This window comes from Pongo pygmaeus, chromosome 4 (assembly GCF_028885625.2).
Source record: "Pongo pygmaeus isolate AG05252 chromosome 4, NHGRI_mPonPyg2-v2.0_pri, whole genome shotgun sequence".
Lineage (NCBI taxonomy): Eukaryota > Metazoa > Chordata > Mammalia > Primates > Hominidae > Pongo > Pongo pygmaeus.
Window position 1 is genome coordinate 171237345 of NC_072377.2, and position 24018 is coordinate 171261362.

Consider the following 24018-nt stretch of genomic DNA (forward strand, 5'->3'; position numbering starts at 1 on the left):
TTACACCTGCACATGGCTTGTTGGCTTCCTTAACAAAATAAGAATGGTCACCAGTGCTTCTTAGGCCAATATTACTTGTCTTTCATTAATCTTCCAGGTCACTCAAGTTCATTATCCCATTCACTAAATAAGAACAATTTATCTTATGATAAATTGCAATAATCATGACAAACCTAATTATTAATTTTTTTTTCAAGTTTAAACTTCAAAAAATTGTGAAGCTTCTGCTTTTTATGATGACTCTTACTCTACCCTTTTTGCCCTGAGGATCCTATTAGTGGAGAGCTGAGCAATTCAGTTTCATCAGAAATGAATTATGCCTCCACTTTAAAAATATAAATACTAAAGGACTGTAAAGATTAGAAATTTGTTTGAACCTCCATCACTTGACGTTTTCTTCCTCAGTGTATAGAGCTTTCGGTGTTAACATAAAACATCACGTTCTTCTGAAAGTTCAGAGCCAGGTCTCCTTAAAGGAATGCCAGCTAGAATTGGGAGGGACACACAAAATGAAATGTGTTACCTTCTGGGGTGAGATGTGGAGGGGATGTTTGGTGCCTCAGAAGCTGTTCCCAAGATGAGCTATTTGTATAATACAAGGTGGGGAGGTGACTATGCTAGTCACCTTCTGTTTCAAAATGATTAGAAAACTGCAATTCTCAAGAAACAGGGGGTGAATTTTTACTTCTCTCACCAAGGGTCTGGGCATAAATGACACCTTTAATTACTAAGGACTGTTGGTACCACTCTGGTAACAAGCTGCTATAAATGAAAATTCTGATTGCCTCCAAATCAAGTATTTCATATAAATGCCTTTTTGCCTTAAGTACATTTGTTGGTGCAGCTTTCATTATTTTTCTTTGTCAACATATGATAGAAGGAAGTGATGCTGCCAACTTGCTATTTCACTGCTGTTTTATCGTCTGTTTTGCCCAGTGGCTAAAGAGCCAGTGTGTTTTGGCCAGCCATAACTTGTTATTCTAATAGCAGTGAGGCCCCACGAGGGTGCTCAACTTTGACTTCAATAAAATTGCAATTAGAAAAAGAGGTAACTCTCCAGTGCTTAACAAACCTCAATCTTTACTTATTTTTCAGAATTCTTTCAAAATGCACTGGATATCAAACCATTCTCTTTTGATTTCTGACTTTTTAAAAGTATTGCAAATAAATAGAATCCATTTCTCAGACGCACATGCTTAGATGCATAAATTAACTCTTTGGGATCTGAGAATTTAATTCCCCTGTTTCTCTGTTATACCCACCCTCTCCTTTCCCTCATTTCACTAGATGAGCATATATGCCTAACTTGCGAAGTTCCCAGTATCGTTTTGCTTGGTACATATTGAATTCGGCTGCCTGATTGTTTCTCCTAAATTAACGTAGATGTATTTAGGGATGAGACAATTAAAGAAATAAGAGTAAATGCGAGAGGGGGGTTGACATAAGTAAATAACAGGAAAGGGAAAATTGGTTCATGTGTTCTTTTTTCCAGTGTATTTAAAGAAATTTTTTAAAATTCCAAAATGAAATATAGATCCAAATACTGTATTTAACTCAAAATCTAAAGACAGATGGATTCTGAAGAAAAAGGGAGCAGTCTAGGTTTCCTGAACAGATGTGTCCCGATCTACTTTGGTCTACAACTGGTAAAGTGGATGGTTAATGATAGCAAACATTAAAACAATTTTCAACAACTCGTCAAAGATTTTTCTTTTAAAAAAAGCAAAGCTGCCATTCAGCAGCTAATTTGAATTATATTCTGGATTAAGTTATAACTGGTAGGTACATGAACAATGAATACTTCTTGCTTTTTGTTTCTTTAGAAACGATGAGTGAATGAAGGCGGGAGTTACTGGAAGGAAGGTAAGGGTAAGTCGTATCATATTTATTTCTTCCTTTTGAAGCATGTGGAATACATTGTATAAAACTTGTTCAGGGACTCTCAGGGGGCTTGTGTCACAGGTAAATTAGACAAATTTAGTTTTTCAGGGCAAAATGAAGTGTTTGTTTTAGCTGCGCTGCACAGAAATAACCTACCTGACATGTTGAGACCCGTGTTTTCTGCATGCCAACTACCATACCGTTCAATATTGTTTAAGTAGCTCATGGCCGAAGCGGCAAGAGAAACTCTGGGTGAATTTCTGTTTTAGAATTGTGAGTTTCACCTCTCTACGTAATTAGTATTCTTATTATTTAAATCCAGTACTGCAAAAGCAGTGCTTAAAATTACAGCAGCATCAAGCTAGGCATCTGAATGTGACCCATATTTAAGTTCAGGCACAAAAGATCATAGACTAGAGTTAATTCTACCGTAGTTGTGTTTTTTCATTCTAGCGTCATTTTGTTATTGCTTTTCTGTGAAGTTTAAATGTATTTGACTTTATGGAAAAAATGAAACACTTGTTAGATTATAACCAATCATGTAATATTTTAAAAATACATAGTATTCTGACTGATGATTTTGAAGTTATATAGCACGGTTTACTTCTGAAAGTGTAAGAAATAGGCATTCAGGTTCATTTTCTAATTGGGCCAAAGAGTTTTCAGAAATTTCCTGAAGCCACTCGAATATAAATAAATAACAAAGTCAGAACACACAATGTTTTCAAGTGTAATAAATAAGACCAGTAACTCCTTTAAAAGGAAACAGAGAAGGAAAAAAGGAAGGAATGGAGGAAGAGAGGGGAAAAGGAAGGAAGGAGGGAGAGAGAGAGAAAGGTGGAAGGAAGAAGTGAAGGCAGGCAGGCAGGCAGGCAGGAAGAAGTGTGCTTGTATTGTAGACTTATTGTTCCTTCATGTGTAGAAAATTTACATCTGAGAAATGCCTTAGTCTGTTCAGGATGCTATAACAAAAATACCATAGAATTGGTGGCTTTAACAACACACATTTATTTTTCTTTTTTAAAATTTTATTATTATTATACTTTAAATTCTGGGATACATGCGCAGAATGTGCAGGTTTGCTACATAGGTATCCATGTGCCATGGTGGTTTGCTGCACCCACCAATCCATCATCTACATTAGGTATTTCTCCTAATATTTTCTCTCCCCTAGTCTTCCACCCCTCAATAGGTCCCGGTGTGTTATGTTCCCCTCCCTGTGTCCATGTGTTCTCATTGTTCAACTCCCACTTATGAGTGAGAACCTGCAGTGTTGGGTTTTCTCTTCCTGTGTTAGTTTGCTGAGAATGATGGTTTCCAGCTTCAACCATGTCCCTGCAAAGCACATGAACTCATTATTTTTATGGCTGCATAGTATTCCATGGTGTATATGTGCCACATTTTCTTTATCCATTCTATCATTGATGGGCATTTGGGTTGGTCCCAAGTCTTTGCTATTGTGGATAGTGCTGTAATAAACATACGTGTTAATGCGTCTTTATAGTAGAATGATTTATAATCCTTTGAGTGTATAACTAGTAATGGGATTGCTGGGTCAAATGGTGTTTCTGGTTCTAGATCCTTGAGGAATCGCCACACTGTCTTCCACAATGGTTGAACTAATTTACATTCCCACCAACAGTGTAAAAGCGTTCTTATTTCTCCACAGCCTTGCCAGCATCTGTTGTTTTCTGATTTTTTAATGATTGCCATTCTAACTGGTGCGAGATGGTATCTCATTGTGGTTTTGTTTTGCTTTTCTCTAATGACCAGCGATGATGAGCTTTTTTTAATATGTTTTTTGGCCACATAAATGCCTTCTTTTGAGAAGTATCTGTTCATATCCTTTGCCCACTTTTTGATGTGGTTGTTTTTTTCTTGTAAATTTGTTTAAGTTCCTTGTAGACTCTGGATATTAGCCCTTTGTCAGATGGATAGATTGCAAAAACTTTTTCCCACTCTGTAGGTTTCCTGTTCACTGATGATAGTTTCCTTTGTTGTGCAGAAGCTCTTTAGTTTAATTAGATCCCATTTGTCAATTCTGGTTTTTGTTGCCACTGCTTTTGGTGTTTTAGTCATGAAGTCTTTGCCCATGCCTATGTCCTGAAAGGTATTGCCTTGGTTTTCTTCTAGAGTTTTTATGGCTTTAGGTCTTGTGTTGAGGTCTTTAACCCATCTTGAGTTAATTTTTGTATAAGGTGTAAGGAAGGGGTATAGTTTCAGTTCTCTGCATATGGCTAGCCAGTTTTCCCAACATCATTTGTTAAATAGGGAATCCTTTCCCCGTTGCTTGTTTTTGTCAGGTTTGTCAAAGATCAGATGGTTACAGTTCTAGAGTCTAGGAAGTTCAAGATCAAGGTACCAACAGATTTGGTGTGTGACGATGGCCTGCTTCCTTGTTCATAGACAATGATCTTGCTGTGTCCTCATATGGCCACAGGAACAAAGGAGCTATCTGCCCTCGTTTATAAGGGTACTATTTCCCTTCAGGAGGGCTCTGTCATCATGACCAAATCATCTTCCAAGGACCCATCTTCAAATACCATCACATTTGGCATTAGGTTTTAACAAACAAATTTTTGGAGGATATAAATTCAGCTAGCATAATGTTTAAATTCGAATAAACTTAAAAGTAGTATTTCTTTATCTTTGATTATCAATACCTGATTGACTCTTGCTTGTTCAACACTCAGCAGAACATTGAAGGTTTGGGGGCGATAGAGGTTGCCCAATGAGTGAGATTCTGAGCCTTCCTTTCTCTGCAAACAATTCAGCTCCACATGAGCTTTGCGTACTCGGCTTTGATCTAAAATTTTGTTTCAAGAAATAGAGAACTAATACAGCAATATTTTAACACTTGTTAACTCTAGCTGGTGGGATACATGAGTATCTGTAATACCTATTATTCTGCTTTTGTCTAGTTTTGAAATATTTCTTAATTAAAAATTAATGTTTCAAAAACTATTTTTGAAATGGCTCCATATGTTTAAAAAATTCATTTAACTTTGTTGCTGTTTCAGGTCACCCACAAATTAATTGAGAATGAGTGAAATTAATAATGCTTCATCTAGTGGATTATTTTAATGATGTTCAGGATTTTGAATGGATGTGGGAATGGTGGGAAATTGTCATTGTTATAGCCACACTCTAATACCAAACATACAGAGGGATCTATTGTGCTGGTCCTCCCAAGATTTCTGGTCCATTCTTCCTCCAAGATAATAGAATTTTTAGACAGGCAAATGAGCAGTCAGAAAAGGTCTATATTTTCAGCGTCCTTTATTTTATTTTTTACAGCAAGTTGTGACCATGTAACTGAGTTTAGCTCAGTGGTACATATTTGTAGTATCAGGAGGTGCTTTCTAGAACCCTACCCTAGGAGATATCTGCTTCACACCTTTGCCCTTTTCAGAGAAGAAAGTTCCATCTAGCAATGCAGAGGACATTCCACTGTTTCTGATACTGTCAAGTTCCTGAATATCCTTTCTGAAATATAGATGTACTGTCTGGGACTCAGTCTTAGAATACTAAATGAGACCCATTCCTTAAGGAAGGGAAAACTGAACATTTTGGGTTTGCGTTATTTGTAAGATGAAAAAGAACTGATTTATGTACTGTTTTGATTGGTTGTATATGAAAGAGTGAAATTTCAGCTAAGATGTATAGGAAAGTTTGCAGACTGGTAGATCTCGTATCTATCTGGCCCATAGATTTTTTTAAATGAAGAGATTTTTATCTAAATATTTAGATTTGGAGCTTCTCTTGGAAAAAAAATAGCAACTGTAGCAACACTAAGTGCACACAGTCACATGGCTCACACACTGTGAAAGTAAGAAGCCGCAGACCATCTAGAAATGGCAGGACGCTTCAGGTTCCCACAGTCTCCGTCATCCCCAACGTCTCTTGCTTGCCTCATTTTACTCGTTTACCTTACCCGAACTTCTGGATGCAGATAGATGCCAGCTAGACCTCTTTTAGATGCAAGCTGCCCCCTGAATTCCAGGAAAAAAAAAACAACTGTTATGATCTCAACTGCAATTCCACATTCCATGAAGGATCAATGTTTCCAATGAGATTTCGGCAAATCCCTGATAGGATCTAGGTTGGTATGAGATATCTTCCTGCAGTCTCTGCTCTTTACCATGTCAACACAGACAGGAAACTCATTCCCTTTATTCATAGCCAGTCACTCACTCATACAAGAGCAGTCATCTGTACAGCAGTGCTGATAATAGCACAGTTAATCACATATTAGGCCTTGCATCTCAAAAGGCTTATTTGTTTTTTAATTAGGCTTTAAAGTTCTCCAAAAGCTTTCTTGCTCTCCTAAGGTGTATCTCTCTTGGTGCTCCTGCCATAGAAGTTTTACATTCTTTCATGTCGTCTGTTGCTGCAACTCCTTTCTCTCCTTTGTGTTTTTTCATCTGCCTTCTCCGTTTTTAATACACACACATGCGTGCGCACACACAGACATGCACATGTACACACGCGCGCACACACACACACACACACACACACACTTTTTTTTTTTTCTTTGGGCCCTTTTCCCACCTAGACCAGGCCTTTTCGCTTCTTACTATCAGCTTCAGAGCTCTCAAAGTCTCACCTTTTATTTCTACCTATTGTTATTATTTTGTGTGCGTGTTTATTTTCTTCAAACAAGATGTGCCAATTCTATAATGAATGCTAGAAGCAGTTTTCTAGATGGCATATGTATTTTTTCTGCTTACCTCATAAAATACAAAGCCTGTGGCCTCCCTTCCCTACACCATCGGTTACATGTGTGGATTATGTATGTGAGTAGCCACGATCACATGTGATGAAATTTAAAGAAAGCTTTGAATTTCTGCTAAAGGGACTCACAGAGGAAAGCCTAAGTTTATGCAATAAGTCAGACAGGCCATGGAACAGAGTATGAGGGAAGCCACAAGTCGTTCTCTTCTGCCTGTGGTGTTTGTTGAGAGGAAAACCATAGGACATCTGAGAAAGATGTAGAAACTGTACAAATGTTACGTAAGAGAGAGTTTGAAACCTGAGGAAATACTGAAGTGAATGCTAGATATAAATAGCTTAGTTTATGATATTGTGAAGATGGAATTTCTTATTCTGTTTTTGCAGCAATGATTGAATTTTCTTAATCTCCTCTTAATCTCCTATCTCTCAAAATGTCCATTCTTTCTAGCTAAGGAGGCGGCCTCTATATAGGACTATATTCATGTGTGGCCAGGGAATGTTATATTGGAGAATTTTGGCAAGATCATTTGTCTGATTTAGCTAAAAGCACCTGGGCTCTGTCTTTTTGAAACCTAGCATAATGTGAGGCATGCCAATTTAAACCCACTTCAATCTCCACAGTGTTCTTCTAGGAGCTAAGATAATGAAATATGTTCCATTTGAGTCTCCCTACACAACAAAACAATCTAGCCAGATAGTAAATTAAGTAGTATATTGTAAATTGTGTAACATGGGATGCCAGTACGAGACATGGCCACCACACATAATTAGCCTGGAGTAAACACTAAGAGAGTCTGCAATCCCAATTCAGATACTTTAGGGGGCAGAAAGAAGCAGAAGAGTCTTTAAAAGGGTATATTCTGGCTGAAATCAATATGTCAAAGCTGAAAATTCACATCCTATTGTCTAAAGACATTTAAGTAATATTTTGCTGGAATATCAGTTTCTGGGTGATTTCACCCAAGGTCTGAATTTAATAAGAATTTTATAAAATACCTAAATAGTATGTATAAAAGCTGATTATTTATGTGCCCCCACAAATTACCAATATAGAGATCATCCTATTAACCTGCAAATATTCCAGAAAATTTGACAGGGTACCATTAACAAAACCTTAGGGTTTTGTGATGTTCATTATAGCTTGAGTGGATATTCTCTTTCCTTTCTTCTGTCCTACCTTTCTTCCCACTTTATTCTTCATTCCTTTCAAAATTCCATGATTAATGCTTACTCTGTCTTAAACACAAGAAAGAGCTTGCTGATATGTACTGATATTTTTCTGCTCTTCTAAGATAATTTTTCATCTCCTGTAGTCATGTTTGCTTTGCCAGAACAGCTTTTTGCTAGAATGTGCACACAAAGTAGTGTGTTTGGGGTGTTTTTGCACGTAGCTGGAATGAATACTTGCTGACATCTATAATCGGGAAATTAGAAATTGTTTCTAAATATTATAAAGTCTGATGTTGCTTCTAGCATGAAACACCTTTGGTAACTTTATGCCCTGTTTTTATTATTTTGTAACAGAATATATATAAATTCAGAGTCTGAGAGGTTTTCTGATAATTGATGTTATGACTTGATTAGTTCACCTGGATTCATTACCCTACCTTTTAAGTTCCTATTACCATAGGGATAATTCCCAGGTGCTTTATTAAAAAAAAAAATCATTATGTTGGCCACAAATTCTAACATCTCTGTGCCCAGTGGCATCTATCTGGTTTGATTCCCTTACATTTTCTTTGTGTTATTCCAGAAGTAATTCAGTAGACCCTCCCCCTTCCATTGTTGACTTTCAGATTATTCATGAACTTGTTTTGTATACATTTAATAAATATTAGAGTGACAGATTCTAAATTCTAGCCAAAACTTTTTTTAAGCTCTACCTCTGGCATCTAGTAATTTAAAACATATACATAAATAAATATCTAATTCTAAACTAATATTTAACTTTGTTAAATGTATTTCTTCGCATTAGATTTTTCTTTTCTCCCTAACTTTTTGAATACATGAGAAATAATGGCCAAAACTTTACCATAACCAAAACCTGCTTTTGAGGAATTTGGGGAAGAGTAAGAGGAGGAATTTATTGAAATTCTGTCTTACAATTATTGTGCTGATACACTATCAAGAGGCATATATAATTCATATGCTGGAGCCTTACTAATCCACTATTCTCAAGATGCATACTACAAGACCGAAATGTATTCATAGCAAGCTCCTTCCAGTATCTTGGATAATAGACCCTACAGACATAGTCCAATAGAGACTCCTTCTGCTGAATTTTCTATTTAAAAGATTTTGTAATGCTGGAGCTCCAATGTAGTTTGAACATATTTTTCCTATTAATAAAATATTTCTGCCTTCTCCCAGATAGCTACTAGTCTTTGTTAACTCAAGCTAATACAATAGATATAGAAAACACATTCTGATATGCTCCACCCAGTTAGAATTCATTAATTAGCAGACAATTTTAATCCAAATATGATGATATAAGAAAGAACTTCAACAATTTACCAATGTCTTTAAAGCACATCATAGGCAGTAACTTGTGAATCCTCTGATGTAGGAAACAGTTCAGAATTACGATACATACAACAATAGATATTTTGTATTTTTTCCAAATCTACATAATAAAATAACTCCCCTCAAATTCAACATGCCCCCAACTTCGGGCTATTTAAGTTTAGGAAGCTCTTTAAAGTTTGCAGGTATAAATCTGATCTGTTAAAAGAAGTTATAAGATTGCACCATTTTTCAGGAAAGTGTTATATTATTAAATAGGGTTGTAAAACATCTCTTCCGAAGACTTAAGGATTTCACTAATAACAACAAACATATCCTGAAAAAGATTATGAAGAACCTCTGATGCAATTATAAATCACAATAATAGTTGCATTAAAAAATTAAGAGAACATTGTCTGGAAATGGCACACTCTACAGGAATGCCTTCCCCACTCAATTTCCGAGAAGAGAGTCTCCATTAGTTATGACAGTTAAAGGACACTAAACACCAACAAATATGATGCTGCCTTATGCTATTACAGAACGTGAAGAACAAAGTTACTTATGCCTTGATTTGGTGTGTGGGCAACATTGTTGGATTCAGGCCAAAATAGGGGTAAGATACCCATTTTGCGGCAGTTGTATCATCTAACAGTTATTGGAAACTCAGCATGAGAAGGTAAAACAGAACAACAATAAAAAGATAAACTAATCAATCAATGACGATTTAAAAAACTAAAGGTATATCAATAATAAAAGCATTAAATTGTGTTGGATTGCTGGAAATTTTTTAACATAAATTCGACACTTGTTCCCAGGTTTTTAAAATAAAGGAGGTAATGAAGTGCATGAATGTGTGGTTCTGAAGACAAGTATGCATACCTATCTATCTATAATAAATGAACAAACTATCAAGATACAAATGTGATTACTGAATTTGGAATGTTTGCACTTCTTTCTTGCCATACATGGAAAATAAAACATACAAGATAGTGTTAAGCCTAGAAATAACCAAGAATCATGTTAGAAGCATGTAACGCTATCATACTTGATTTATTTAGCCATAGAATGGTCATCAGCACAATTGTCCATTGTAATTTTTTGCCTTTTCATGTGATAGGGTCAGATGTGTGCATTTTTTTTTAAATGAAGTTTGCGAGGCTCACTGAAAAATTAACTTTGTTTTATCAAACCTGGCTTAAACAGGTGTATAAAACAAAGGCTACTTAAGTTTATTTTGCTTTCATTTTTGTTATAATACTGAACTGGGATATATTTTAAAGCATTAGTGAAGTGATGTCATGAATCAAAGTTTTCAATTTTTCAGTTTATAAAATACTGATCTATGAATGACATACACCAAAGTTTATAATCACCATGGGTGACACTTCAGCAAGGAAGGAACCAATTTCAGAAGAAAATGTATACGCTAGGAAGAATAGTCTTAGCAAAATAGAAAGCAAGTTGAGCCCTTCAAGAACATTTTTTTAAATTATTGTGATAGAGCATAAGAAATTAAAGTATAAATCGGCATCTTTATGGGATTTCATTAATTTTGTTGGTCAACAAATACAAGCTTAGTACCAATTATGTGTCTAAAACTGTGCAGAGGCTTAGGTGAGTGAGGTCCTTGCCCTCGAAGATGATGAGAAAGAGATAGATCCATTGTTTCAAATAGAAGGCAATTCTAAATATATCTTTGTCTCCCTACTCATTATGGTCCCATTTAAGCAGGAAAGGGAGCTAAGCATTGATGAGTTAGAATATGAATGCCTGCAGGGAGCCAAGTGGCAGAAAGAACAATGCTTATAAATTAATCAGAAGTCAAGATGAATGGAGAATTGTAATGTGGCCTTGAGGAACACGGTGTGGAACGTCTTTAGGATGAAAGAAATAAAGAGTTTGGAGAAAAGAGATAGTACAGATAGCATGTTATCCAGCCACCTAGTAAAGTGTCACTTTCTTTCCCATTGTGATTAGACCAGTTTGCCATTGGTCTGACCTGGCTTAAATTGACCTTAAGACACCATTGGTATCACAATATTGTGTTCAGTTATTATGTATAGACAGATATGCCGAACTGGTCTTTAAAACCACACTTTATTGATTCTGATAAATGTTAAATTCTAAAGGACATTTTTTATGATGAGGAAATGATTTCAATTAACCGTGCAAAGTCAAGCTATAAATTGCAAATTAGACATGGCAAGCCTAATATAGGGGACATCTACTTCCCTCTTGAACTTAAATGCATATTCAAAGCCATCTCTGTGCAAACAATGGGAGCAGTATTTATTTTAAAAAAGAAAAATAGGGAGCTCAAATATGTTGAATAATCAATGGCTGTACAATAATATAAAGAAATTGAATAGATTTGTCAGCGTGTCAGTCAGAAATGAATTACAATCGTAGTAAAGAAATAAAGATAAAAGGAATTTCTCTGAGGAAAAGAAGCATGCAAAATAAAAGCATTAGTGTGACATACAGTTTACAGAAACTCTCCTTGTGGAGATTAAAGTTTATGTTTGTTGACAGTACAACAGGAACTTGTCACACAATGTAAAAATGATCATGCCATAGCCACTTCTTCACTGACGGCTTGATTTTACAGGCAGTGATCTCCATGAGATGGAATTCAACATGCATTTCTACCTACTGACGTTGGCCAGAGTAGGTACTTGGATGAATGGACATAATTATGTAAGACCAAAATAGTTTCTGCCATGAGATATTTCATGCCATGATACCACAAGAACCAGTCCTCTTGCTTATACATTGGAATGTCTTTAGGAAAAATGAACAAAAATTGAATTATTTATATTTCATATTATAGATGTCATTTCTACCTACTTATAGCAACTGACATAGGATACTTGGATTCTCAGAAAACTGAGACCTCCTAGAAAAATTAATATTTATGTTAGTAATAGCAGAATTCATGGGAGCAATTGTTACAGCATGTATTTACTGGGCACTTATGTAATAAGCATTGTCTTTGTTTTCCTTGCTTTAATTCTCTAATATTTATAGTGCAAATTCCCTAATATTTATAGTGTTACCTTGACAATCTTTATTTTACATATAAAGAAATGAAGCTTGGGCTAAATATAGAAATGAGTCAATGCCCTTTGAAAAGCAAAAAAGAAACAACCCAGCCTGGCTGGCCCTAATGAAGGCAGCAAGACAGGTCCAAACCATCTGTACCAAAAACGTCACGAAATCAGATGTAACTTAGGTGGTCATTGCACCTTTAAGTCTCTTCTTTTGGGTGGGTATTGTGTTTTACATAAATTTGCAGAAAGAGATCACAATCTAATAAAAGTCTCAGGTTTAATCCTCAAAAGGAAGCAGATTTATTCGTGTAGCTTTCTCCTGGGCTCTAATTTCCTAATCACATATGTATTAATGCTGGTAGAACTTGTCTTTGAGAGGTACAGCTCTTACCAATCTCAGGAAGTGGTAAAAGATTCTGCTACTTCACTCTCTTTTTACATTTTTGGTTCATATCAGTATCCTATCAGAGTTTACATTGCCAATATGAATACTGCCATTTGCAGGAATTATGACAAATGTTAGTGGTTTGGGCAGCAATGTGCTAAAAAATGTTTAACAAATGACTCCCCAGAAAAAAAGTATGCACATATATGGATACATAAGTTTAGCACGAATGTTACAATACATCGGACACAAGTTACAAATAGTAACAAAATATGTGATATTCTTTATTGTAAATTTTACACAGCCAATTGATTTTTGAAGACTGTTCCCTTATTTTTGTCAAACTCTGGTATTTATTGCCAGTGTGCCGATAATAATTGATCAACTACTATAGCACATTCTGACATGAATATTGGTATTTTAATTTACATTCACAAGACAAAACAATAAATGTATTGCAACATCACTAATTCACCAATGACCAACTTCTTTGCTGATTCAAATAATTGTCTTCAGGCACTAAGATAATATTTCTTAATTTTGTTTGTACTATTAATAATGTTACAGCTACAGACATGAGTTTGAAATTTATCTATATTATTAATGTTTTCTCCATTACTTTCTTAACCCTAGACTAAGGGTCACCAACTACAGCCCACAGGGTAAATCTGGCCTACCACCTGTCTTTCTAAATAAAGTTTGATGGAGTACTACTAGCTTATTTGTTTGTGTATTGTCCGTGTCTACTTTTATGTTAGAACCACAGAGTTGAGTAGTTGCTGCAGAAAACATATGGTGCACAAAGTATAGATGTTTATTCTCTGGCCTTATAGAGGAGATTTGTATTTTCAGTCAAAATAATAAATCGAACCCTGATTTGTGGTGTTTGCTGGTTTCCATAGTATAAACATTTCCACTCTGTTTTCAAGCTATCAGTACAATATGACTAACGATAACAACTAAGTATAGAGTTGAGGAGAAATGCTCGTAGCACATCATTGGATGGAATTTACGCCATACCCATGCAAGGGGTGAGTAAGCAAGTCCAAGAACATAAGATAAGAGTAAAACGTGGTAAATTTTACTTAAGTTATGAAGTTGTAGATTGAATTGTCTCTCTCAAAAAAGATATGTTGAAGTTCTAAAACCTTTGGTACCTGTGAATGTGGACTTTATTTGGAAATAGGGTCTTTGCAAATGTAATGAAGTTAAGATGAGGTCATACTGGATAATGGTGAGTCCTAATTTCAATGGAGAGAAAGATTTGATGACAGAGAAGAGACACACGGAAGGCCCTGTGAAGACAGAGGCAGAAATTGAAGCTATATTGGCACAAACCAAGTGATGCCGAGGATTACCAGCAATCACCAGAAATTGGAAAAAGCAAGGAGGAATTTCCTCCCCTTTCCCCTTCCTGAGCATTCAGAGGGAGCCTGGGAACAATTTGACTTCAGACTTCCAACCTACAAAACTTCTGGTAACTTTGTGCTAATGTATAGCAGTGGCTTTTGGAAAAGAATACTGAAGCTGTTGACCTTTGAGTATTTACTACTTCTGTTTTTCACATAATTAATTCCATTGTATATTTATATAATTTAATTTTTAATAATGGCTATGTTGAATAAGTTTGCAGAATTCCTGAAGATTTGACAGAATAATGAGCTAGTTTGGGCCTGCTCCAGCACACCACTCTTGAAACAATCAGGAGTGACAAGGCTACGTGTTCCCCTGGCGGGGGGAAGAGAGTTAGAGCCCAGCTTTACTTCCAGCCGTCCATGCTTCTAGAAAGCCAGTTTTGTTAAGTGGGAAATAACAATGAGAGATATTAGGGAGCAAATAAAGCTCAGTCCTTGCTGTTTAAGCTTTAAGTTTTGGATCTGATTTGTCTGAAAGGAACTGAAATGAGAGCCCAAGTCATAGGCATAAGAAATGAAATTTGATTTTGAAACTCACCTGATAGTGCTGCCTTATCTTTTGATGTGATTCCTGTTTCAGTCAAGACTGGCTCAGGTAGTGCATGGGACTGAATATCAGTTGCCCAATCTTGGACTACAAAATAAAGCAGCAAAATAAATGAGGTGGGATCTCTTTTGAACCTTAATTTAGAAATAAAAAGGTTTAGAATTTTCAAAAGTATATTATTCATTGCCTAATTTTATTGGTATTTTCTTTCCTTTTTTATTTTTTATCTTTATTTTTTGAGATGGAGTGTTGCTCTGTCACCAGGCTGGAGTGCAGTGGCGCAATCTTGGCTCACTACAACCTCCGCCTCCCGGGTTCAAGCGATTCTCCTGCCTCAGCCTCCCAAGTAGCTGGGACTACAGGCGCCCGCCACCATGCCCAGCTAATTTTTGTATTTTTAGTAGAGTCGGGGGTTTCACCATGTTGGCCAGGATGGTCTCGATCTCTTGACCTCATGATGTGCCTCCCTTGGCCTCCCAAAGTGCTGGGATTACAGGCGTGAGCCACTGTTTCCGGCCTTCTTGTGTATTTTCAAAGAGTATTTTCCCCAAACTGCAGATATGTAGTAAATCTTAGTAGCATATAGCTCTTAAATGCATATGTAAACATTTTAATGTTAGTAGCACTTTGTGTTGAAACTGCTCATCCTCTGCCAAAGGAGTACACATTCTATGTCTCATTATTTTAACCTTGAAGAGCAAACTGCTAAACATTTAGTAATGGGAAGACATGTTTAGTAATAGAATCATGTTAACCATAAATAAGCATTAGATATGAAGGTCAGTTGAGTAAAAACCAAGTTCTTTATTACTAATGAAGTGACAGATGCAAGTCCTTTCTCTCACCTTTTTTATCCCTTTCTATTCAGTGGTGAGAGAAGTTGATATTTGCTGACACTGTACCATCACTTGAAAGTTAGATTTCTGGTTTCCTGTTGACAGACCAGCTTCTAACTCCTCAAGGTCAAAAGTACTGTTTTATATTCTGCCAGTAACTACAGGGAATTCTGATCCATAGGTTATCTCTTTAAAGAAAAGTCCTTTGGTATACTAAGTAATTGGACTGTTGTCCTTTTCCTCTATGCCTGTGTTTAACCAATAATACGAGGATTTCATTATCATCATCTCCCAGATTGTTCTCCTGGCTTAGTTTGGACATTTATTGAAACACTCCTTTTGTTGCATAAACGTTGCCTGTAACAGAGGGGCTGCACTGATTTTACAATGAGGGAACCCTGTTTTGCACTACTTATTATTGTATGTTGCTCTTTAGCTTGTTCGCTAATAATAATACTATAGCCCTGGATACCAAACCCCAGTTAGTCAGAAATTCTAAAGGTGAAATCACATCACTTGGAAATATTTTGATGCATGGAATGATAATGCTTCATCTCGTGGAGTGGAAAAAAGTATATAACTAAATTTGATATTTGACATTTTAAAGGTAACTTGCAACTTAACAAGAGAAGTGATGATTGGGTAAACTAAAATAATATATTCAGCCTCTGAGTTACACAGTCAAACACCTGACATAGAGGACAAGGCTGAGAAAGGCATTCTTTTCAAAATTTTTAACTCATCATGCCATAGGCTATTTCACAGGTTTCTAAATAAAATGATTAAGGGGAAAGTTGTGTTTTTTTTTTTTCCTATTTTTTTAACCTATATAGAAATAAGAGTGCTAGTGCTGTTTTTATCATGGATAATTTGTGGTATTGTGTTTTTATAGAAGGAAATTTAATATGATATTTTTGTAAGGCATCAAATTGATTTTCATACTTTAATTTCCATTAATCCGTTAAATTGCAGGACCATTAGGAATAAGTAAAAGGAAATTGTCCACAGATACACACACACACACACACACACACACACACACACATTCATTTCTACTCTTGCCCCAAAGATACATTTTAATCAACTCTATCTTCTGCTGTTGTTTGGAGTCTACTACCATTTAATGTTCTAGGCCTGACTTCTAGGCATTTTCTTATTGTTTTCAGTCACATAGAGAGAGCTCAGAGGAAGGAAAGCTGCAACTTGATGAAGATTATACTGATGTTCTTTGGCAACATAGGTCCTCCTTTGGCAGAAGAGGCCATCTTCAGTATGGGGTGCAGATTCTTAGAAAATAATACTGGAATTCCTCTAGGTTGAATATGAAAATAGCCATGACACTTGAGGAAATCACTCTTAGGGTCCGTGCTTAAATTAGATTCTTGTAAAGTTGCATGATGTTTCTAGGTATGCATCTAAGAGAAACAAAAATATATGTCCACAAAAGCCTTGTACAAGGATATTCACAGCAGCCTTACTAGTAGGAGCTACAACCTAGAAACAATCCTTCTCTCTCTTGTCTAACTAGAAAAGGATAGATTATTGAATAAAGGGTACCTTTATTTATAATGGAATACTACATGGGAGTCAAAAGGGGGACAAAGATCTACATTGGTTAATCTCAAAGACATTATGTTGAGGGAAAGAATTCAGGCTCAATAGGCTATGTATTCTATACTTCCAGTTCTTCAAAGTTCTAGAACAGGCAAAGCAAATCAATGGTGATGAAAATCATAAGAGTTCTTGCTTTGAGTGAGGGGAGTGAACTGGTTGTGAAGGAGCATGAGAGATATTTCTAGGATAAAGGAAATACCCTATATCTTAACAGGCATGTAGGTTACTGGTGTATATATTTGTTAAAATTGATTGTGTTCTTAAGATCTATGCATTCACTCTGTGTAAATTATACCTCACTATAAAGTCACCAGGTGCTTTGGAGAAAATAATGATTTTTAAGTTACTTTTTTATACATAATAATTTGCCTTCCTCCAATTCTCTTAATTTTTTCATAATACAATCCCATCTACTATATTATTTTATCCTGTGGTTAATAAAGCATGGATGGAAGGCTTCTGACAAGAGTAGGGAGCACTAGAAATCTGTCTCCCTACCTACACAAAAATTGCACTGGCAGAATCAGTCTGATGTAAATATTTTGAAACTCTGGAGTCTATTGAAGGCTTGCAACTTCCAAGGGAAGGCTTAGATGGTACATTTCAGTAAATTTATGACCATTTCACCTCATAGCACAGTAAGAGCTACCCATCCCTTGTCCCCAGCAGCTCGCACACAGATTGCAGGGCCAGGGTGGATGAAAAATAACCCTGCTTTCCAAATGTCAGAGATCTTTGCTGTGATAACTGACTTCTGTTTCTGATCACAGAGGTGCAGACAAAGAGGCAGTGCCCACTTTTGTTGTGACTCCCCCTCCTTATTGTTGCAAGCCAATTCTCCTCTAATTGAAATGATTTCCAGGGAACTTAAAGGACCAATAAATTTTTCTCCTTCATTTCTCTCTTTTTCGTCCTTTTGGGAGCCAGACATTGAAAACAAGGATATTGAAAAGTAACTGCAGGCCAGGTGTGGTGGCTCACACCTGTAATCCTAGCAGTTTGGGAGGCTGAGGCAGGTGGATCACCTGAGGTCAGGAGCTCAAGACCAGCCTGGCCAACATGGTGAGACCCCATCTCTACTTCAAATACAGACATTAGCCAGGCATGGTGGTGAACACCTGTAATCCCAGCTACACAGGAGGCTGAGGCAGTAGAATCACTTGAACCCAGGAGATGGAAGTTGGAATGAGCCAAGATCATGCCACTCACCACTGCCTTCCAGCCTAGGCAACAGAGTGAGATCCTGTTTCAAAAAAAAAAAAAAAGTAATTTCATATATGGAGAAATTAGAAAGTCATTGTCCATGCACTGGGGAAGACACAGGCTCAGAAAACACCAGAGAAGACTTTGAGTTTATACCTCTAACTAATCCTCTATACAGATACAGCCTACAACAATAAAAAAAACAAAAGCAAAACCAAACAAAAACACCAGCAAACCTGAGAGAAGGGAGGAAATATAATTTCCAGAGTTATTACATTATTAAAATAAAATGTCCAGGATACTACACACACAAATCACAAGGCATACAAAAAAATAGAAAAGCATGGCCCATTCAAAGGAGAGAAATGAATGAACAGAAACTCTTCCTGAAAAAGAGCTGATGGTGGATCTACTAGACAAATACTTTAGAACTACTGTCTTACAAAACAAATAGGGCAAGTTTAAGGCATAGAAAAAGTCAAGAAAACAATGTATAACAAAATGGGAATATCAATTAAAAAATAGAAAACCTAAAAATATTCTGGAACCGGAAAGTAGAATAACTAAAATAAAAGTTTACTAGAGTGATTTAAAGACAGATTTAAACAGGCAGAAGGAAGAATCTGAATTTGAACATAGGACAGTGGAAATTATCAAGTTTGAGGAACAAAAATAAAAATTTCTTTTAAGTGAATAGGCCTAAGGGACTTGTGGGACACCATCAAGTGAAAACATCACATTGTAGGGTCTCAGAAGGAGAAGAGAGACAAAGAAAAAGGCAGAAAATACTAAAAGGAAAAGTCTGAAATCTTCCCAAATTTGATGAAGGACATAAATATTAACATCCAAATATCTCAACTAACTTCAAATATAATGCATTCAAAAAGGCAGACCCACACCAAGACATATTGTAATTAAACTGTGGAAAGATAAAGAAAGAATTTTGAAAGCAACAAGGGAAAAGCAACTTATCATATACAAGGGCTTCTTAGTAAAATTATTAGCAGAATTCTTATAAGATATATTCAAAGAAAATAACCAAAAATTCTATATCCCACATAATTCTTCTTAAAAACTGAAAGAGAAATTAGGACTTCCCACATAAACAAAACTTTATGACTTTTTTTTTTTCACAAGACCTACTATGAAAGAAATTATAAAGGTAGTCGCTCAGGTTGAAATGAAAAGACATTAGACAGTAAAACTTGAATTCCTATGAAGAAATAAAAATCTCTGTAAAAGTAAATACATGGGAAATTATAAAATTATTGTAACAATGGTGTGTGAGTCCACTTTTTGTTTCCTTTGTGATTTAAGAAACTAATATATATTGTAAAAATTATTAGATTAAAAGGTAGTATTATTATAACTGTGGCTTGTAACTCTACATTTTATTCTCTGGACAGTTTAAAAGACCAGTGCTTTTTAAAATTAATTAACTTATGTTTTTGGACACACAATGTATAAAGACGTAACTTTGTGACATCAACGACTAAAAGAAGTGGGGACTGAGCTGTTAAAAAAGCAAATTTTTTGTAGGTTGTTTAAGTTAAGCTGTTATAAATTCTGATTAGAATGTTATAACTTCGGATATTACATAAAATCCTCATTGTAACTACAAGGACAATAGCTAAAGAACATAACACTAAAAAAAAAAAGAAGAGAATGTAAACATTTCACTACAAAGAAAATCAACTAAATACAAAATAAGTCAGTAATACAGGAAATGAGGAACAAAAAAGCTAAAAGGCATATGGAAAACAAATAGTAAAATGATTTAGGTAAGTCCTTCCTTTGCATTCATTACTTTACATGTAAATTGGCTAAACTCTTAAATAAAAAGACATAGGTAGCAGAATGGATGTTTAAAAATAATTCAACTATAGGCTGTCCCTAAGAGTCTGACTTTAGATCCAGACACACACAGGTTGAAACTGAAAGGATGAAAAATGATATTCCATCAAAATAGTAACCAAAATAGAGCAGGACTGGCTTATACTATATATGACAATACAGACTAAATAAAAAAAGTTTTCGGGAGACAAAGACATTACATATTAATAAAAGTTTCAATACAGCTAGATATAATAATTACAAACATTAATTTACCTGATAACAGACCATCAAAATATATAAAGAAAAATGGACAGAAATGATGAAAGATATAAACAGTTCTACAGTAATAATAGGAGACTTCAATACCCTCCTCTCTATATTGAATATAACAGCCAGACAGAAGATAAGTAAAGAAGTAGAGGACTTAGACAACACGATAAACCAGCTAGATCTAACAGGCATATACAGCACACTCTACTCAATAACAACAGAGTACACATTCTTTTCAAATGCACATGGACATCTTCTAAGATAGACAATACATTAGGCCTCAAATTAGTCTCAGTAGATTTAAAATGATAGATATCATGCAAAGTATCTTCTCCTACCACAATGGGATGAAGTTAAAAATTCATAACAAAAGGAACCAAAACAGTACTAATTTGTAAAAATTAAATAACACAATTCTAAACAACCAATAGATCAAAAAAGAAATCACAAAGAAACTTAGAGAAAATATTTAGAGATAGATGAAGACAAAAACGCAGTATGCCAAAACTATAAGATATAGCAAAGCAGTACAAAAGGGAAAATTTATAGCTATGCAAGCTTACATTAAAAAAAAAAGAAAGACCTCAAATTAACAAGCCAAGTTTACAACTTAAGAAACCAGAAAAAGAAAAACAAAACAAAACCCAAAACTAGCAGCAGGAAGGAAAAAATAAAGATCAGAAATGAGAAAAACAAAACAAAGAAATGAAAAAAAAAAACAAGAAAAACTATAAAGCTAAAAGTTGAGTTTTGAAAAGATCAATACAACTGACAATTCTATAGCTAGATGTACTAAAGAGAGGAGACCAATTACTCAAATTAGAAATAAAAGTGGGAACATTCCTACCAATTCTACAGAAATAAAAAGGATTATAAGAGAAAACTGTGATCAATTGTATTTCAACAATTTGGATAACTTAGAAGAAATGGACAAATTTGTGTAAATACAAAAGCTACTAAGACTTATCCATGAAGAAATAGAAAATCTGAATAGATCTGTAATACTAAGGACATTGAATCAGTAATCAAAAATCTCCTGACAAAGAAAAGCCCTGGATCTCATGGCTTCACCAGTGAACTCTACCAAATATTTAAAGAGAACATCAACATTTCTCAAACTCTTCCAAAACAATTGAAAAGGAGAGTACATTCTAAACTTATTCTGTAAGGCCAAACTTACCCTAATTCCAAAGCCAGACAAAGACACCACAGGAAAACTACAGACCAGTATTTCTTATAAACATTGATCCAAAAATCTTTGACAAAATACTAGTTAACCAAATTCAACAGCACACTTAAAAGATCATACACCATGACCAAGTTGAATTTATTCCTGTAAAACAAGAATGACTTAACGTGCAAAAATTGATGAATGTTCCTTATTACACAACAGAAGGAAGGAAAAAACCATATACTAATCTGAATAGCCCAAACAATACAGAAAAAGCATTTGACAGAATTCGACATCATTTTGTGTCTGGAGTTGGTTCCTTCTGGTGGGTTCTTGGTCTCGCTGACTTCAAGAATGGAGCCACAGACCTTCGCGGTGTTACAGCTCTTAAAGGTGGCACGGACCCAAAGAGTGAGCAGCAACAAGATTTATTATGAAGAGCGAAAAGAACAAAGCTTCCACAGTGTGGAAGGGGACCCAAGTGGGTTGCTGCTGCTGGCTGGGGTGGCCAGCTTTTATTCCCTTATTTGTCCCCACCCATGTCCTGCTGATTTGTCCATTTTATAGAGTGCTAATTGGTGCATTTTACAGTGTGCTGATTGGTCATTTTACAGAGCACTGATTGGTCCATTTTACAAACCTCTAGCTAGCCACAGAGAGCTGATTGGTGCGTTTTTACAGACTGCTGATTGGCACATTTTACAAACCTCTAGCTAGTCACAGAGTGCTGATTGGTGCGTTTTACAGAGCACTGATTGTGCATTTTACAAACCTCTAGCTAGCTACAGAGTGCTGATTGGTGCGTTTTTCAGTCCTAGCCACAGAGTGCTGATTGGTGCATTCTACAATCCTCTTGTAAGAAGGAAAATTTCTCCAAGTCCCCACCCAACCCAGAAGTCCAGTTGGCTTCACCTCTCACTTTCATAATAAAAATACTTAAACTAGAAATAGAAAGAAACTATTGTAACATAATAAAAGCCATACATAGGAATCCCACAGCAGGCCAGGCATGGTGGCTCACACCTGTAATCCCAGCACTCTGGGAGGCTGAGGAGGGTGGATCACGAGGTCAGGAGATCGAGGAATCCCACAGCAAACGTTATACTCAATGGTAAAAGACTGAAAGTTTTTCCACAAAGATCAGGAATAAGGCAAGAATGCCCACTTTCACCACTTCTACTCAATATAGTACTAGAAGTTATAGCCAGAAAATTTTTGCAAAAAAAAGGAACAAGGCATCTAAACTAGATAATCTCTTTTCACAGATGATATGATCTTATATTTAGAAAACTTTAAAGATTTCAGAAAAACATTTTTAGAACTAATTAGAAAATTCAGGAAAGTTGCAGGATACAAAATCAATATGCAAAACTCAGTTACATTTCTATACACTAACAATAAACAATTTAAAAGAAAATAAACTATTTCATTTACCATAACACCAAAAAGAGCAAAATATTTAAAAAGTGTCCAAGAAAGTGAAAGATTGGTATGATAAAAATTACAAAACATTGCTAAAAGAAAATAAAGAAGACATAAATTAATGGAAACACATCCCACGTTCATGGATTGGAAGAGTTAATATTGTTACCATGTCAGTACTACCCAAAGCAATCTATAGATTTAATGCAATTCCTACTAAAATCCCAATGGTGGTTTGCAGAAATAGAAAAAAGTTATAAAATTCATATGGCATCTTAACTGACCCTGAATAGCCAAAACAGTGCTGTACAAAAAAAAAAAAAAAAAAAAAAAAAAGAACAAAACTGGAGGACTCATACTTCCTAATTAGAAAACTTACCACAAAGCTACAATAATCAAGAGTGGGATATTGACATAAGAATATATATATATATACACGACAATCAAACAGAATAGAAAAACAGAAATAAAGCCTCTCATATAAGTCAAATGATTTTTGACAAGAGTACTAAGACCAAGGGGAAAAAGAACGTCTTTTCAACAAATGGTGCAGAGAAAAGTGGATATTCACGTGCAAAAGAATGAAGCTGTGTTCTTACCTAATGCCATATACAAAAGTTAACTCAAAGTGGATTCATGACCTAAATATAATGCCTAAAACTCTAAAGCTCTTAGAAGAAAACGTAGGGCATATTCTTCACAACATTAGATTTTCAGTGATGTCTTAGAGATGACACTGAAGGCACAGTCAGCAAAAGAAAAAATAGACAAGTTGAACTTAATAATTAAAAAAAAAATCTGCGCATCAGAAGACACTATCAACAGGGTAAAAAGGCAACATACAAAATGGGAGAAAATATTTGCAATTCATATATCTGATAAAGAATTGAAATCCAAAATATATGGAGAACACCTAAAACTCAACAGCAAAGAAAAACAGAGTTCAAAAATGGGCAAAGGACTTGAGTAGACATTTCTCCAAAGAAGATACACAAATGGCCAATAAACAAATTAAAAAGCTACATAACATCATTAATCATTAAGAAAATGCAAACTAAAACTACAATGAAATACCAGCTCACTCCCATGAACCTGGCTACTGTTTTTTAAATGCAGAAATTTGGTGCTGAGGGGGATGTAGAGAATTGA

General features: G+C 35.4%; 1 long non-coding RNA gene across 1 annotated transcript in view; it reads left to right on the forward strand.

Annotated features, from left to right (window-relative positions):
* Positions 1-1869, forward strand: part of LOC134739620 (uncharacterized) — a 439770-nt gene extending 437901 nt beyond the window's left edge. Inside the window, exon 3 of the long non-coding RNA XR_010126459.1 lies at positions 1824-1869. This is a non-coding gene — a long non-coding RNA (uncharacterized LOC134739620). The remainder of the gene's footprint in view (positions 1-1823) is intronic.
* Positions 1870-24018: the final 22149 nt, after the last annotated feature.